An 11,416-nucleotide genomic window follows, 5' to 3' on the forward strand; every position below is an offset into this window, starting at 1 on the left:
TCGTGCATGTGCTCAGTCTCTCTCTCGCTCGTTCATGCACTGTCTCTCTCTCTCTTGCTTGCCTGCGCGCGCGTGCGCACTCTGTCTCTCTCGCTCTCTCTCTCGCCCAGGCGTGCACTCTGTCTCTCTCTCTCGCTCACTCGACCATACGCGTGCTCTGTCTCGCTCTCTCTCTCGCTCGCCTGTGTGCGCACGCTCTGTCTCTCTCTCACTCGCCCGCGCGCACGCGCTCTGTCTCTCTGTCTCTCTCTCGCACGCACTCTCTCTCTCTCGCACACGCTCTCTCTCTCTCTCTCGCACGCGCTCTCTCTCTCGTACGCTCTCTCTCTCGCATGCACTCTCTTTCTCGCGTGCTCGCTCTCTCTTTCTTGCGTGCTCGCTCTCTCTTTCTCGCGCGCGCTCTCTTTCTCGCGCACGCTCTCTCTCTCTCTCTCACACGCACTCTCTCTCTCGCCCGCCTGTGCGCGAGTGCATTCTCTCTCTCTCTCGCGCACGAGTGAGCCGCTCTCTCTCTCTCTCGCCCGTGCATGTGCTCAGTCCCTCTCTCGCTCATTCACGCACTCAGGCTCTCTCTCTCTCGCTTGCCCGCGTGCGCGCTCCATCTCTCTTTCTCTCTCGCTCGCCCGCGTGCGCGTGCGCACTCTGTCTCTCTCTCTCTCTCTCTTGCCCAGGCGTGCACTCTGTCTCTCTCTCTCGCTCACTCGACCATGCGCGTGCTCTGTCTCTCTCTCTTGCTCGCCTGCGTGCGCACGCTCTGTCTCTCTCTCTCTCTCGCCCGTGCATGTGCTCAGTCTCTCTCTCGCTCGTTCATGCACTGTCTCTCTCTCTCTTGCTTGCCTGCGCGCGCGTGCGCACTCTGTCTCTCTCGCTCTCTCTCTCGCCCAGGCGTGCACTCTGTCTCTCTCTCTCGCTCACTCGACCATACGCGTGCTCTGTCTCGCTCTCTCTCTCGCTCGCCTGTGTGCGCACGCTCTGTCTCTCTCTCACTCGCCCGCACGCACGCGCTCTGTCTCTCTGTCTCTCTCTCGCACGCACTCTCTCTCTGTCGCACACGCTCTCTCTCTCGTACGCTCTCTCTCTCGCATGCGCTCTCTTTCTCGCGTGCTCGCTCTCTCTTTCTCGCGTGCTCGCTCTCTCTTTCTCGCGAGCGCTCTCTTTCTCGCGCACGCTCTCTCTCTCTCTCTCTCACACGCGCTCTCTCTCTCGTACGCGCTCTCTCTCTCGTACGCGCTCTCTCTCGCACGTGCTCTCTCTTTCTCGCACGCTCTCTCTCTCTCGCACGCGCTCTCTCTCTCTCGCACGCGCTCTCTCTCTCTCGCACGCGCTCTCTCTCTCTCTCGCAAACGCTCTCTTTCTCGTACGCGCTCTCTTTCTCGCGTGCTCGCTCTCTCTCTTTCTCGCGCGTGCTCTCTTTCTCGCGCGCGCTCTCTCTTTCTCGCACGCACTCTCTCTCTCTCGCACGCGCTCTCTTTCTCGCACGCGCTCTCTTTCTCGCGTGCTCGCTCTCTCTCTTTCTCGCGCGCGCTCGCTCTCTCTTTCTCGCGCGCGCTCGCTCTCTCTTTCTCGCGCGCACTCGCTCTCTCTTTCTCGCGCGCGCTCGCTCTCTCTTTCTCGTGCGCGCTCTCTCTCTTTCTCGCACGCGCTCTCTCTCTCGCATGTGCTCTCTTTCTCGCGTGCTCGCTCTCTCTCTTTCTCGCGCACGCTCTCTCTCTCTCGCACGCGCTCTCTTTCTCGCATGCTCGCTCTCTCTTTCTCGCGCGCTCGCTCTCTCTCTTTCGCGGCGTGCGCTCGCTCTCTCTTTCTCGCGCGCGCTCGCTCTCTCTCGCGCGTGCTCTCTCTCTCTCGCACGCGCTCTCTCTCTCTCTCTCGCATGCGCTCTCTCTCTCTCTCTCGCATGCGCTCTCTTTCTCGCGTGCTCGCTCTCTCTTTCTCGCGTGCTCGCTCTCTCTTTCTCGCGAGCGCTCTCTTTCTCGCGCACGCTCTCTCTCTCTCTCTCACACGCGCTCTCTCTCTCGTACGCGCTCTCTCTCTCGTACGCGCTCTCTCTCGCACGTGCTCTCTCTTTCTCGCACGCGCTCTCTCTCTCGCACGCGCTCTCTCTCTCTCGCACGCGCTCTCTCTCTCTCTCGCAAACGCTCTCTTTCTCGTACGCGCTCTCTTTCTCGCGTGCTCGCTCTCTCTCTTTCTCGCGCGTGCTCTCTTTCTCGCGCGCGCTCTCTCTTTCTCGCACGCACTCTCTCTCTCTCGCACGCTCTCTCTTTCTCGCACGCGCTCTCTTTCTCGCGTGCTCGCTCTCTCTCTTTCTCGCGCGCGCTCGCTCTCTCTTTCTCGCGCGCGCTCGCTCTCTCTTTCTCGCGCGCACTCGCTCTCTCTTTCTCGCGCGCGCTCGCTCTCTCTTTCTCGTGCGCGCTCTCTCTCTTTCTCGCACGCGCTCTCTCTCTCGCATGTGCTCTCTTTCTCGCGTGCTCGCTCTCTCTCTTTCTCGCGCACGCTCTCTCTCTCTCGCACGCGCTCTCTCTCTCTCGCACGCGCTCTCTTTCTCGCATGCTCGCTCTCTCTTTCTCGCGCGCTCGCTCTCTCTCTTTCGCGGCGTGCGCTCGCTCTCTCTTTCTCGCGCGCGCTCGCTCTCTCTCGCGCGTGCTCTCTCTCTCTCGCACGCGCTCTCTCTCTCTCTCTCGCATGCGCTCTCTCTCTCTCTCTCGCACGCGCTCTCTCTCTCGCACGCGCTCTCTCTTTCTCGCACGCGCTCTCTTTCTCGCGTGCTCGCTCTCTCTCTTTCTCGTGCGCACGCGCGCTCTCTCTTTCTCGCGCGCTCTCTCTTTCTCGCACGCGCTCTCTCTCTTGCGTGCTCGCTCTCTCTCACGCGCGCTCGCTCTCTCTTTCTCGCGCGCGCTCGCTCTCTCTTTCTCGTGCGCGCTCTCTCTCTTTCTCGCACGTGCTCTCTCTCTCGCATGTGCTCTCTTTCTCGCGTGCTCGCTCTCTCTCTTTCTCGCGCACGCTCTCTCTCTCTCGCACGCGCTCTCTCTCTCTCGCACGCGCTCTCTTTCTCGCATGCTCGCTCTCTCTTTCTCGCGCGCTCGCTCTCTCTCTTTCGCGGCGTGCGCTCGCTCTCTCTTTCTCGCGCGCGCTCGCTCTCTCTCGCGCGTGCTCTCTCTCTCTCGCACGCGCTCTCTCTCTCTCTCTCGCATGCGCTCTCTCTCTCTCTCTCGCACGCGCTCTCTCTCTCGCACGCGCTCTCTCTTTCTCGCACGCGCTCTCTTTCTCGCGTGCTCGCTCTCTCTCTTTCTCGTGCGCACGCGCGCTCTCTCTTTCTCGCGCGCTCTCTCTTTCTCGCACGCGCTCTCTCTCTTGCGTGCTCGCTCTCTCTCACGCGCGCTCGCTCTCTCTTTCTCGCGCGCGCTCGCTCTCTCTTTCTCGTGCGCGCTCTCTCTCTTTCTCGCACGCGCTCTCTCTCTCGCACGCGCTCTCTCTTTCTCGCACGCGCTCTCTTTCTCGCGTGCTCGCTCTCTCTCTTTCTCGTGCGCACGCGCGCTCTCTCTTTCTCGCGCGCTCTCTCTTTCTCGCACGCGCTCTCTCTCTCGCGTGCTCGCTCTCTCTCACGCGCGCTCGCTCTCTCTTTCTCGCGCGCGCTCGCTCTCTCTTTCTCGCGCGCGCTCGCTCTCTCTTTCTCGCATGCGCTCTCTCTCTCTCGCATACGCTCTCTTTCTCGCGCGCGCTCTCTCTCTCTCGCACGCGCTCTCTCTCTCTCGCACGTGCTCTCTTTCTCGCGTGCTCGCTCTCTCTATTTCTCGCGCGCTCGCTCTCTCTCTTTCGCAGCGCGTGCTCGCTCTCTCTTTCTTGCGCGCGCTCGCTCTCTCTCGCGCTCTCTCTCTCTCGCGCTCTCTCTCTCTCGCGCTCTCTCTCGCGCGCGCTCTCTCTCTCTCGCGCGCGCTCTCTCTCTCTCGCGCGTGCTCTCTCTCTCTCGCGCGCGCTCTCTCTCTCGCGCGCGCGCTCTCTCTCTCGCGCGCGCGCTCTCTCTCTCGCGCGCGCGCTCTCTCTTTCTCGTGTGCGCTCTCTCTCTCTCGCGTGCGCTCTCTCTCGCGCTCTCTCTCTCTTTCTCGCGCGCGCTTTCTCTCTCTTTCTCGGCGCGCGCTTGGTCTCTCGGCGCGCTCTCTCTCTCTTTCTCGCGCGCGCTCTCTCTCTTTCTCGCATGCACTCTCTCTCTTTCTCGTGCGCGCTCTCTCTCTCAGCGCGCTCTCTCTCTCTCGCGTGCGAGCCGCTCTCTCTCTCTCTCGCCGATGCGCGCGCTCTGTCTCTCTCTCGCTCGCCCGCGCGCTCTGTCTCTCACTCGCCAGGTCCTGCGCTCTGTCTCTCTCTCTCACTCACCTGTGCACGCGCTCTGCCTCTCTCTCTCCCTCACTCACTCACGCTCTCTCTCTCTTGCTTGCCTGTGCGCGCACGCGTGCTCCATCTCTCTCACTCACCCGCGTGCACGCGCGCTTTGTCTCTCTCTCTTGCTTTCGCGCACGCTCACTCTCTGTCTCTCTGTCCTCTCTGTCCTCTCTGTCCTCTCTGTCCTCTCTCTCTCTCTTTCTCTCGCCCGGGCACGCTCTCTCTCTCTCTCTCTCGCCCAGGCGCGCTAAATTTCTCTCTCTCTCGCCCGGGCGTGCTCTCTCTCTCTCTCTCTCGCCCGCTCACCTGCGCGCGCACGCTCTGTCACTCTCTCACTCGCCTGCGCACACGGTCTGTCTCTTCTCTCTCTCGCTCTCGCTCGCCCGCGCACGCGCTCTGTCTCTCTCTCACTCTTGCTCACTCGCGCACGCACTCTGTCTCTCTCTCTCGCTTGCCCATGTGCGCGATCTCTCTCGCTCGCCCGCGCACGCGCTCTGTCTCTCTCTCTCACTCTTGCTCACTCGCGCACGCGCTCTGTCTCTCTCTCTCGCTTGCCCATGTGCGCGCTCTCTCTCTCTCGCTCGCCCGTGCATTCGCGTGCTCTCTGTCTCTCTCTTGCTCGCCCATGCATTCGCGTACTCTCTCTCTCTCACTCGCCCGTGAGTTCGCTGCTCTCTCTCTCTTTCGCTCTCCCCCGCAAGCGCGCTCTCTCTCACTCGTTCGCCCGCGCGCGCACTCTCTGTCTCTCTCTCTCTGTCTCTCTCTGTCTCTGTCTTTCTCTCTCTCCCGCGCGCGTGCTCTGTCTCTCTCTCTCTGTCGCCCGCGCGTGCGCTCTGTCTCTGTGTCTCTCTCTCTCTCTGTGTGTCTCTCTCTCTCTGTCGCCCGTGTGTGCGTTCTGTCTCTGTCTCTCTCTCGCTCTCTCGCCCGTGCGTACGTGTGCTCTCTCTCTCACTCTCCTGCGCAAGAGCGCTCTCTCTTGATCGCTCACCCGCGAGCGCGCTCTCTGTGTGTCTCTCCCTCTCTCTGTCTCTCTCTGTCGCCCGCGCATGCGCGCGCTCCGTCAATCATGCACTATCACACACTACCACACACACACACACAATCTCTCACACACACGCACACAATCTCTCACTCACACACGCACGCACGCACACAATCTCTCACACACGCAGGCACGCACGCACACAATCTCTCACACACGCAGGCACGCACAATCTCTCACACACGCACGCACACAATCTCTCACACACGCACGCACAATATCTAACACACGCACGCACGCACAATCTCTCACACACACACGCGCAATCTCTCACACACGCACGCACAATCTCTCACACACACACGCACAATCTCTCACACACACACGCACAATCTCTCACACACGCACACACACGCACACACAGACACGCACACTCTCTCACACACGCACACACAGACACGCACACTCTCTCACACACGCACACACAGACACGCACAATCTCTCACACACGCACACACAGACACGCACACACAGACACGCACAATCTCTCACACACACACACACACGCACAATCTCTCACACACACACACACACGCACAATCTCTCACACACACACACGCACAATCTCTCACACACACACACACACACGCACAATCTCTCACACACACACACGCACAATCTCTCACACACACACACACACAATCTCTCACACACACACACACACAATCTCTCACACACACACACAATCTCTCACACACACGCACAATCTCACACACACACGCACACACGCACAATCTCTCACACGCACAATCTCACACACACACGCACACACGCACAATCTCTCACACGCACAATCTCTCTCACACACACACACGCACAATCTCTCACACACACACACACGCACAATCTCTCACACACACACACACGCACAATCTCTCACACACACACACACGCACAATCTCTCACACACACACACACGCACAATCTCTCACACACACACACACGCACAATCTCTCACACACACATACACGCACAATCTCTCACACACACACACACGCACAATCTCTCACACACACGCACAATCTCTCACACACACACACAATCTCTCACACACACACACACGCACACACAATCTCTCACACACGCACACACAGACACACACAATCTCTCACACACGCACACACAGACACGCACACACAGACACGCACAATCTCTCACACACGCACACACAGACACGCACAATCACTCACACACACACGCACAATCTGTCACACACACGCACACACGCACAATCTCTCACACACACGCACACACGCACAATCTCACACACACACGCACACACGCACAATCTCACACACACACACACACGCACAATCTCACACACACACACACACGCACAATCTCACACACACACACACACGCACAATCTCACACACACGCACAATCTCACACACACGCACAATCTCTCACACACGCACAATCTCTCACACACACGCACAATCTCTCACACGCACAATCTCTCACACACACGCACACACGCACAATCTCTCACACACACGCACACACGCACAATCTCTCACACACACGCACACACGCACAATCTCTCACACACACGCACACACGCACAATCTCTCACACACACGCACAATCTCTCACACACACGCACAATCTCTCACACACACGCACAATCTCTCACACACACGCACAATCTCTCACACACACGCACAATCTCTCACTCTCACACACACGCACAATCTCTCACTCTCACACACACGCACAATCTCTCACTCTCACACACACGCACAATCTCTCACTCTCACACACACGCACAATCTCTCACACACACACACGCACAATCTCTCACACACACACACACGCACAATCTCTCACACACACACACACGCACAATCTCTCACACACGCACAATCTCTCACACACACACACACGCACAATCTCTCACACACACACACACACGCACAATCTCTCACACACACACACACACGCACAATCTCTCTCACACACACACACACGCACAATCTCTCACACACACACACACACGCACAATCTCTCACACACACACACACACGCACAATCTCTCACACACACACACACGCACAATCTCACACACACACACACACGCACAATCTCACACACACACACACACGCACAATCTCACACACACGCACAATCTCACACACACGCACAATCTCTCACACACACGCACAATCTCTCACACACACGCACACACGCACAATCTCTCACACACACGCACAATCTCTCACACGCACAATCTCTCACACACACGCACACACGCACAATCTCTCACACACACGCACACACGCACAATCTCTCACACACACGCACACACGCACAATCTCTCACACACACGCACAATCTCTCACACACACGCACAATCTCTCACACACACGCACAATCTCTCACACACACGCACAATCTCTCACACACACGCACAATCTCTCACACACATGCACAATCTCTCACACACACGCACAATCTCTCACTCTCACACACACGCACAATCTCTCACTCTCACACACACGCACAATCTCTCACTCTCACACACACGCACAATCTCTCACTCTCACACACACGCACAATCTCTCACACACACACACACGCACAATCTCTCACACACACACACACGCACAATCTCTCACACACACACACACGCACAATCTCTCACACATACACACAATCTCTCACACACACACACACAAACGCACAATCTCTCACACACACACACACACGCACAATCTCTCACACACACACACACACGCACAATCTCTCACACACACACACACACGCACAATCTCTCACACACACACACACGCACAATCTCTCACACACACACACACACGCACAATCTCTCACACACACACACACACGCACAATCTCTCACACACACACACACGCACAATCTCTCACACACACACACACGCACAATCTCTCACACACACACACGCACAATCTCTCACACAGACACACACGCACAATCTCTCACACAGACACACACGCACAATCTCTCACACAGACACACACGCACAATCTCTCACACACACACACACGCACAATCTCTCACACACACACACATGCACAATCTCTCACACACACACACACGCACAATCTCTCACACACACACACACGCACAATCTCTCACACACACACACAATCTCTCTCACACACACACACGCACAATGTCTCTCACACACACACACGCACAATCTCTCACACAGACACACACGCACAATCTCTCACACAGACACACACGCACAATCTCTCACACACACACACACGCACAATCTCTCACACACACACACACGCACAATCTCTCACACACACACACACACAATCTCTCTCACACACACACACGCACAATCTCTCTCACACACACACACGCACAATCTCTCACACACACACACATGCACAATCTCTCACACACACACACATGCACAATCTCTCACACACACAAACACAATCTCTCACACACACGCACAATCTCTCACACACACACACACAATCTCTCACACACACACACACACGCACAATCTCTCACACACACGCACACGCACAATCTCTCACACACACGCACAATCTCTCACACACACGCACAATCTCTCACACACAATCTCTCACACACACACACACAATCTCACACACACACACACACAATCTCACACACACACACACACACACAATCTCACACACACACACACACACACAATCTCTCACACACACACACACAGACACGCACACACAGACACGCACAATCTCTCACACACGCACACACAGACACGCACAATCTCTCACACACGCACACACAGACACGCACAATCTCTCACACACGCACACACAGACACGCACACTCTCTCACACACGCACACACAGACACGCACAATCTCTCACACACACGCACAATCTCTCACACACAATCTCTCACACACACACACAATCTCACACACACACACACACACACAATCTCTCACACACGCACACACAGACACGCACAATCTCTCACACACGCACACACAGACACGCAAAATCTCTCACACACGCACACACAGACACGCACACTCTCTCACACACGCACACACAGACACGCACAATCTCTCACACACACACGCACAATCTCTCACACACACGCACAATCTCTCACACACACACGCACAATCTCTCACACACACACACACGCACACACGCACAATCTCTCACACACACACACACAGGCACGCACACACAGACACGCACAATCTCTCACACACGCACAATCTCTCACATGCACACATGCACAATCTCTCACACACGCACACACGCACAATCTCTCACACACGCACAATCTCTCACACGCACAATCTCTCACACAGGCACACACGCACAATCTCTCACACGCACAATCTCTCACACACGCACAATCTCTCACACGCACAATCTCTCACACAGGCACACACGCACAATCTCTCACACAGGCACACACGCACAATCTCTCACACGCACAATCTCTCACACACGCACAATCTCTCACACGCACAATCTCTCACACACGCACAATCTCTCACACAATCTCTCACACACACACACACACGCACAATCTCTCACACACACACACACACACGCACAATCTCTCACACACACACACACACACGCACAATCTCTCACACACACGCACAATCTCTCACACACACGCACAATCTCTCACACACACACGCACAATCTCTCACACACACACGCACAATCTCTCACACACACACGCACAATCTCTCACACACACACGCACAATCTCTCACACACACACGCACAATCTCTCACACACACACGCACAATCTCTCACACACACACGCACAATCTCTCACACACACACGCACAATCTCTCACACACACACACACGCACAATCTCTCACACACACACACACGCACAATCTCTCACACACACACACACGCACAATCTCTCACACACACACACACGCACAATCTCTCACACACACACACACGCACAATCTCTCACACACACACACACACTCAATCTCTCACACACACACACACACGCACAATCTCTCACACACACACACACACGCACAATCTCTCACACACACACACACACGCACAATCTCTCACACACACACACACGCACAATCTCTCACACACACACACAATCTCTCACACACACACACACACGCACAATCTCTCACACACACACACACACGCACAATCTCTCACACACACACAAACGCACAATCTCTCACACACACACACGCACAATCTCTCACACACACACACAGGCACAATCTCTCTCACACACACACACACAATCTCTCACACACACACACACGCAATCTCTCACACACACACACATGCACAATCTCTCACACACACACACAATCTCTCACACACACACACACGCACAATCTCTCACACACGCACAATCTCTCACACACACACACACGCACAATCTCTCACACACACACACACGCACAATCTCACACACACACACGCACAATCTCTCACACACACACACACGCACAATCTCTCACACACACACACACGCACAATCTCTCACACACACACACACACGCACAATCTCTCACACACACACACACGCACAATCTCTCTCACACACACACATGCACAATCTCTCACACGCACACACATGCACAATCTCTCACACACACACACACAATCTCTCACACACACACACATGCACAATCTCTCACACACACGCACAATCTCTCACACACAATCTCTCACACACACACACACAATCTCACACACACACACACACACACACAATCTCGCGCACAAAATCTCACACACGCGCACAATCTCTCACACACAATCTCTCACACACACACACACAATCTCTCAAACACACACACACGCACACACAATCTCTCACACACGCACACACAGACACACACAATCTCTCACACACGCACACACAGACACGCACACACAGACACGCACAATCTCTCACACACGCACACACAGACACGCACAATCTCTCACACACACACGCACAATCTGTCACACACACGCACACATGCACAATCT

Source organism: Carcharodon carcharias, chromosome 21 (assembly GCF_017639515.1).
Source record: "Carcharodon carcharias isolate sCarCar2 chromosome 21, sCarCar2.pri, whole genome shotgun sequence".
Taxonomy (NCBI): Eukaryota; Metazoa; Chordata; class Chondrichthyes; order Lamniformes; family Lamnidae; genus Carcharodon; species Carcharodon carcharias.